The sequence below is a fragment of the Arachis hypogaea genome, chromosome 1, assembly GCF_003086295.3.
Source record: "Arachis hypogaea cultivar Tifrunner chromosome 1, arahy.Tifrunner.gnm2.J5K5, whole genome shotgun sequence".
NCBI classification, from domain to species: Eukaryota; Viridiplantae; Streptophyta; class Magnoliopsida; order Fabales; family Fabaceae; genus Arachis; species Arachis hypogaea.
This window is the reverse complement of record NC_092036.1, coordinates 73,205,092-73,213,572: the sequence shown is the minus strand read 5'-3', so window position 1 is coordinate 73,213,572 and position 8,481 is coordinate 73,205,092. Positions and strand designations below refer to the sequence as shown.

At 37.0% G+C, this 8,481-nt stretch overlaps 1 non-coding gene across 1 annotated transcript; it reads right to left on the bottom strand.

The window, feature by feature from the left end:
* Positions 1-7,473: 7,473 nt before the first annotated feature.
* On the bottom strand, positions 7,474-7,581 carry LOC112712783 (small nucleolar RNA R71). Its single transcript, XR_003157902.1, has one exon. It is a non-coding gene; the product is annotated as a small nucleolar RNA R71 (small nucleolar RNA).
* Positions 7,582-8,481: the final 900 nt, after the last annotated feature.

Genomic DNA, 8,481 nt, shown 5'->3' with positions numbered 1-8,481 from the left:
GTTAGTCTTTATGCACTTTCTTGCTTCCTAAGTAAGTGATTTGGAGTGAAAATGCATAACTTCTTTAAATCAAGCAACCACCATGAAATTAATGTTAACTCATGAGGTTTAAGCTAATTTTAATTGAATTTTAATTGATTTATAAGCCTTATGAATTTAGTGATACTTGGAGTGGTTGTTTTGGTTTATATTAGGTGAAGAAAAGAATAAAAGAGAAAAGCGTGGCCTAAGAAAACGTGACCCAAGGAGAAGGAAGCGTGGTCAAACGAAGGAAAAGTGTGACGCATGCAATGGGGGAGGCAAGCATTGCCCTCCACAAGGGCACACTGCCCTCTAGGAGGGCAACATAAGGGAACAAGGCAAAGAAGGCAACTCTGCCCTGCCCACTACAAGGGCAGAGCACAAATTTGTGCCTTGGAATCAAGAAGAAGAAAATGTTGCCTTGCCCTCCACAAGGGCAGTATCGGGCTCACCAAGGAAGAAAATCAAAGGAAAAATGCCTATGATGCTTGCTACAAGTCTCGAACGCGGAACAAGAAGGAAGCAAGGAACTAGGCCCCATTACCGTGCCAAGAAAGCCAAGGAAATTAAATAGCGTGTGTTTCGGCCATGATTCGAACTTGGGACATCAAAGTGAAAACACTGCCCTGCCCTCCGCGAGGGCAGGGCAGCATTTTGTTGTGGCATGAATCTGGCGCACCAAGGCTCAATTCTGGCGCACCACGGCATGATTCTGGCAGCACCAGCACGCACCATCACAATTCTGGCGCACCAACTTTTTTTGCCCTGCCCTCCGCGAGGGCAGCGCAGCATCCTGCGCACCAAGGCACCCCTCTGGCGCACCGCAGCATTCTGCGCACCAGCCTGCACCACGCCCGCACCAGCAACGCACCAAACATCAATTTTCTGCCCTGCCCTCCACAAGGGCAGGGCAGCCTCCTGGAAGCTATTATTTTGGGCCAAAAATTTAATTAAAATTCCAATTCAATTCATTTCTTCACCAAATCAAAAGCCCATCCAAATCCCAAAATCCAAGAATAGAAAGTGTATAAATAGGAGCTAGTTTGATGTAATTAGGACCTTTGACTTAGCTTTTGAATTTTGCACTTTCCTTGAGCTTTGAATTTCTGCAACTTTTCTTGAGAGACTTGACCGAGATTTCAGGGAATTGGGGAGGAGAATTGATCTCTCTTCTTCCTTGTTCTTTCTTGGGAATTTTTACTTTTCTTGTTTGAGTTTTGGGTGTGAAGAATTGAGGAAATTCTGTCTCAATCTCCATTCAAAATCTCTTTAATTACTTTTCTGCACAATTGAGTTTAATTGCAATTTCCTTTACTGCCTCTTCTTTATTTTCTTGTCAATTGCTTTGAGAACTTGGATCTAGGAAGGTAATTGAGATCTAGGCTCTGCTACCTAGTCTCTGGAGTCCCGAGATCCCAATTTACTTTTGGTTCTTCTGTGAACCCTGCTGCACTTTAATTTCAATTTCTGTTTGAATTCTAATCGCTTCTAATTCAGTTTCTGCTCTATTAATTGTGGCAGTCCAATTTCTCTTTGTTTAGATTCTGCAATCCCATTCCTCGAATCCCTTTTACATTCAAGCAATTTACATTCCTTGCCATTTAAGTTACTACAATTTACATTTCTTGCACTTTAAGTTTCAGTCATTTACTTTCTTGTTCTTTAAGATTCAACAAGTTTATTTTCCTGTTCTTTAATTTACTGCAATTCTCCCTTCTCCCTTTACATTCCAAGCAATTTAGCTTCTGTTAAGTACAACCCACTCAACCAAAACTTGATTCGCTTGACTAAATCAACCACTAAACTAAAATTGCTCAATCCTTCAATCCCTGTGGGATCGACCTCACTCATGTGAGTTATTATTACTTGATGCGACCCAGTACACTTGCCGGTGAGTTTTGTGTTGGATCGTTTTCCACACATCACACGCATGAATGACGCATACGCGTGGAAAGCCGTCACGTGCTGCATATCAAAATTCGTCGGGGGCAATTTTTAGGCCCGTTTTTGACCCAGTTTCAGGCCTGAAAGTCCTGAATAGATGTAGGGTGTAGCTGAGACTTGACACAATTTTCATTCTCACTTAGTTTTAGTTTTTAGTTTTAGAGAATTCTAGAGAAAAAACTTGCTCTCGTAGGGTTCTTAGTCTTTCATAATTTTTCTTAGTTTTGCTTGGATTGGATCTTGAGAGAGAATTGCTACTATCTTCGGTGGAAATCTTCGTCACTATAGTTTGCTTTTCTTTTACCTTACTCTTGTGCTTTCCATTCAATTGCTTGGATTCATGTTATGATTTTCTTAATTTTACATTTATTAATATAATAAACCATTTCCATATTTAATTCTATTTCTTATTTGAATTTCTTCGATTAATTATCAGCTTTAGAATTTTCCTTATTTAATTTATTTTATTTATCATGTCTCTCATTTCTTCTTATTCCGTGTTATGTGAAAATGGCATTCATATTATGATTTAAAACTCTCAACTTGGCTTGGGAGTTGATTAGTTGGAACTCCTTAAGTTAGAATACTCAAGAGCTAATTTGTAATTGGGGATTGCTAGCTAACTCACTCTTCACTGACTCTAATCCTTCCTTAGGAAGGGATTAGGACTTATGAACCCGAGTTAGTGTCTCCCACTTAACCTTTCTCTACAACTGCTAGAGAATAACTGAGTGGAAGCAATAACCTTTACTTTTGCACTTGAGAAAAGCCAACAAGGATAGAAACTCCAATTAATCTTCTCTCAGCCAAGGCCTCTTAATTCAAATACATAACACCCATTGCCATTATTCATTACTTTGATTTTAATTGTTTATTTCTTCATTTTTAAACCATAAAAATTTCTTAGAAGGATTCCTTATTAATAACTTGCACTCTTTTGTCAACTCTTTGGGAAATGATCTGGGAATTTTACTCCCAGTTAATTGATCTTTAATTGTGACATCCTTTCTAAATTGACAGTGGAATTTGGTCGGTTAAGACTGTACTCACAAGGCAGTTTTCTATCAGTAATTCTTAACCGGCATTTTTTTTCCGCTCATCAGTGTGGAAGGAGCCCTGTTCTCTCATAAAAAAATTCGAAACCCATGGCTCCAAGAAGTGGCAAGACTGCTCTAAGAAACAAGAATGAAGATGACTCAACATTTGTTTTCAAACCTGTTAGATTCTACACCAAGCAACATGAAGAACATTATCACAATATAATGAGTAAGAGGCCAGTGATCCCCGAGGTCAGGTTCAAATTAAAAGAAGAAGAGTACCCGGAGATTAAAGAGCAGATTCAAAAGAGAGGCTGGGAGATTCTAACTAATCCTGAGATCACTGTTGGATATAACATGATCCATGAATTCTATGTAAATCTGTGGATGACAGATAAGCAAAAGAAATATGGAATAGCATTCCATAATTTTAGTACTATGGTCAGTGGGAAGATCATCTATTTTCATCTGGAGAGGGTGAGAGAGATCTTCAAATTACCATTATAGAGGGATGACCCTGAATCCTACAATAGAAGGGTGGTAGCCAACCCGAAGCTGGATCAAGTCCTAGAGGACATATGCCTGCCTGGAACACAATGGATTGAGGATGCAAAAGGCAAGCCAAACCAGCTAAAAAGGATGAACCTCAAGCCAATTGCTAGAGGATGGTCAGACTTCAACGGGCGTTCTATACTCCCCACAAGTAACCACTCTAAAGTCATGATGAGCGGATAATTTATACGCATTTTGGCATTGTTTTTAGGTAGTTTTTAGTAGGATCTAGCTACTTTTAGGGATGTTTTCATTAGTTTTTATGCTAAATTCAAATTTCTGGACTTTACTATGAGTTTGTGTGGTTTTCTGTAATTTCAGGTATTTTCTGGCTGAAATTGAGGGACCTGAGCAAAACTCTGATAGAAGGCTGACAAAGGACTGCTGATGTTGTTGGATTCTGACCTCCCTGCACTCGAAATAGATTTTCGGAACCTACAAAACTCCAAATGGCGCGCTCTCAACGGCGTTGGAAAGTAGACATCAAGAGCTTTCCAGCAATATATAATAGTCCATACTTTATTCGAGATTAGATGACGCAAACTGGCGCTCAACGCCAGTTCCATGCTGCATTCTGGAGTCAAACGCCAGAAACATGTCACAAACCAGAGTTAAACGCCAAAAACACGTTACAACTTGGCGTTTAACTCCAAAAGAAGCCTCTGCACGTGTAAAGCTCAAGCTCAGCCCAAGCACACACCAAGTGGGCCCCGAAAGTGGATTTCTGCATCAATTACTTACTTATGTAAACCCTAGTAACTAGTCTAGTATAAATAGAACATTTTATTATTGTATTAGACATCTTTGGATTATTTTTGGATTACCTTATGATCCTTTGATCACGTTCATGGGGGCTGGCCTCTCGGCCATGCCTAATCCTTGATCACTTATGTATTTTCAACGGTGGAGTTTCTACACACCATAGATTAACGTGTGGAGCTCTGCTGTACCTCGAGTTTTAATACAATTACTACTATTTTCTATTCAATTCAGCTTATTCCTGTTCTAAGATATTCGTTGTACTTCAACATGACGAATGTGATTATCCATGACATTCATCATCATTCTCACCTATGAACGCGTACTTGACAACCACTTCCATTCTACCCTAGACCGAACGCATATCTCTTGGAATCCTTGATCAGAATCTTCATGGTATAAGCTAGAATTGATGGCGGCATTCATGAAAATACGGAAAGTCTAAACCTTGTCTGTGGTATTCCGAGTAGGATTCAGGGATTGAATGACTGTGACGAGCTTCAAACTCGCGATTGTTGGGCGTGATGACAAACGCAAAAGAATCAATGGATTTTATTCCGACATGATCGAGAACTGACAGATGATTAGCCGTGCAGTGACAAGAGCATTTGGACCTTTTTCACTGAGAGGATGAGATGTAGCCATTGACAACGGTGATGCCCTACATACAGCTTGCCATGGAAAGGAGTAAGAAGGATTGAAAGTAAGAAAGCAGTATGTTGCAGAGATTCAACAGGGATAAAGCATCTCCATACACTTCTCTGAAATTCCCGCCAATGATTTACATAAGTATTTCTATCTTTATTTTATGCTTTAATTATTATTATTTTTAAACTCCATTATAAACCATTTGAATCCGCCTAACTGAGATTTACAAGATAACCATAGCTTGCTTCATACCAACAATCTCCGTGGGATCGACCCTTACTCACATAAGGTTTATTACTTGGACGACCCAGTGCACTTGCTGGTTAGTTGTGCGGAGTTGTGACTAAGTGTGATTCACGTTTGAGAGCACTACCAAGTCTTTGGTGCCATTGTTGAAGATCACAATTTCGTGCACCACGTTTTTGGCGCCGTTGCCGGGGATTGTTTGAGTTTGGACAACTGACGGTTCATCTTGTTGCTCAGATTAAGTAATTTTCTTTTCAAAAAGTTTTCAAAAATCTTTCAAAATTTTTTCTTTTTCGTTTAAAAAAAATAAAAAAATAATAATTTTCAAAAAAATCCAAAAAAATTAATAAAATCATAAAATCAAAAATACTTTTTGTGTTTCTTGTTTGAGTCTTGAGTCAATTTTTTAAGTTTGGTTTCAATTGCATGTTTTTAAAAATTTATGCATTTTTCGAAAATTTTATGCATGGTGTTCTTCATGATCTTCAAGTTGTTGTTGGTAAGTTTTCTTGTTTGATCTTCATATTTTCTTGTTTTGTGTCTTTTGTTATTTTTCATATGCATTTTTGCATTCATAGTGTCTAAGCATTAAAAATTTCTAAGTTTGGTGTCTTGCATGTTTTTCTTTTCATGAAATTTTTTTCAAAAATAAGTCTTGATGTTCATCTTGATCTTCAAAGTGTTCTTGGTGTTCATCTTGACATTCATAGTGTTCTTGCATGCATCATGTGTTTTGATTCATAATTTTCATGTTGTGAGTCATATTTGTGTTTTTCTCTCTCCTCATTAAAAATTCAAAAAAAATTTTTATCTTTTCCTTATTTTGCTCATAAATTTCGAAAATTTGGGTTGACTTAGTAAAAATTTTTTAAAACTTAGCTATTTCTTATAAGTCAAGTCAAATTTTCAAATTTAAAAATTTTATCTTTCCAAAATCTTTTTCAAAAATCAAATCTTTTTCATTTTTTTATTAATTTTTGAAAATATTTAAAAATATTTTTTCAAAATCTTTTTCTTAATTTTATTTCAAATTTTCGAAACTTTACTAACAATTAATGTGATTGATTAACAAAATTTGATGTTTGTTACTTTCTTGTTAAGAAAGGTTCAATCTTTAAATTCTAGAATCATATCTTTTAGTTTCTTGTTAGTCAAATAATCAATTTTGATTTTAAAAATCAAATCTTTTTCAAAATATCTTTTCCATCATATCTTTTTAATTAAATCTTTTTCAATCATATCTTTTTATCTTTTTCAACAAAATTTGATTTCAAAACATCTTTTCTAACTTCTTATCTTCTCAAAAATGATTTTCAAATCTTTTTCAACTAACTAATTGATTTTTTGTTTGTTTCTTATCTTTTTCAAAACCACCTAACTACTTTTCCCTCTCTATTTTTCGAAAATCACTTCCCTCTTTTTCAAAATTTTCTTAATTAACTAATTGTTTCAAATTTTAATTTTAATTTTATTTCTTCCTTTAATTTTCGAAAATCACTAACTTATTTTTTAAAATTAATTTTCGAAAACTCCTCTCTCTCTTTTTCTTCTATTTATTTATTTATTTACTAACACTTCTCTTCATCTCAAGAATTCGAACCTATCTTCCCCCTTGTGTTTGGAATCTTAACTCTTTTCCTTCTTTTATATCTTTCTTCTTCTACTAACATAAAGGAATCTCTCTACTGTGTTAAAGAGGATCCCTATTATTATTTTCTGTTCCCTTCTTTTTCATATGAGCAGGAGCAAGGATAAGAATATTCATGTTGAAGCAGATCCTGAACCTGAAAGGACTCTGAAGAGGAAACTAAGAGAAGCTAAATTACAACAATCCAGAGACAACCTTACAGAAATTTTTGAAAAGGAAGAGGAGATGGCAGCCGAAAATAATAATGCAAGGAGAATGCTTGGTGATTATACTACACCTACTTCCAATTTTGATGGAAGAAGCATCTCAATCCCTGCCATTGGAGCAAACAATTTTGAGCTGAACCCTCAACTAGTTGCTCTAATGCAACAGAACTGCAAGTTCCATGGACTTTCATCAGAAGATCCCTACCAATTTTTAACTGAGTTCTTGTAGATCTGCGAGACAATTAAGACTAATGGAATAGATCCTGAAGTCTACAGGCTCATGCTTTTCCCTTTTACTGTAAGAGACAGAGCTAGAACATGGTTGGACTCACAACCTAAAGATAGCCTAGACTCCTGGGATAAGCTGGTCACGGTCTTCTTGGCTAAGTTCTTTCCTCCTCAAAAGCTGAGCAAGCTTAGAGTGGATGTTTAGACCTTCAAACAAAAAGATGGTGAATCCCTCTATGAAGCTTGGGAAAGATACAAGCAGATGACTAAAAAGTGTCCTTCTAACATGCTTTCAGAGTGGACCATTCTGGATATATTATATTATGGTCTATCTGAGTTCTCTAAGATGTTACTGGACCATTCTGCAGGTGGATCTATTCACCTAAAGAAAACGCCTGCAGAAGCTCAAGAACTTATTGACATGGTTGCAAATAACCAGTTCATGTACACTTCTGAGAGGAATTCCGTGAATAATGGGATGCCTCAGAGGAAGGGAGTTCTTGAAATTGATGCTCTGAATGCCATATTGGCTCAGAACAAAATGTTGACTCAGCAAGTCAACATGATTTCTCAAGGTCTGAATGGATGGCAAAATGCATCCAACAGTACTAAAGAGGCATCTTCTGAAGAAGAAACTTATGATCCTGAGAACCCTACAATGGCAGAGGTAAATTACCTGGGTGAACTCTATGGGAACACCTATAATTCATCATGGAGAAATCATCCGAATTTTTCATGGAAGGATCAACAAAAGCCTTAACAAGGCTTTAATAATGGTGGAAGAAATAGGCTCAGCAATAGCAAGCCTTTTCCATAATCTTCTCAGCAACAGACAGAGAATCCTGAGCAGAGCTCCTCTAACTTAGCAAACATAATCTCTGATCTGTCTAAGGCCACTTTAAGTTTCATGAGTGAAACAAGGTCCTTCATCAGAAATTTGGAGGCACAAGTGGGCCAGCTGAGTAAGAAAGTCACAGAAACTCCTCCTAGTACTATCCCAAGCAATACTGAAGAGAATCCAAAAAGAGAGTGCAAGGCCATTGACATAATCAACATGGCTGAACCTAGAGAGGAATGAGAGGACGTGAACCCCGATGAGGAAGACCTCATGGGACGTCTCTCAAGCAAGAAGGAGTTCCCTATTGAGGACCCAAAGGAATCTGAAGGTTATATAGAGACCATAGAGATCCTA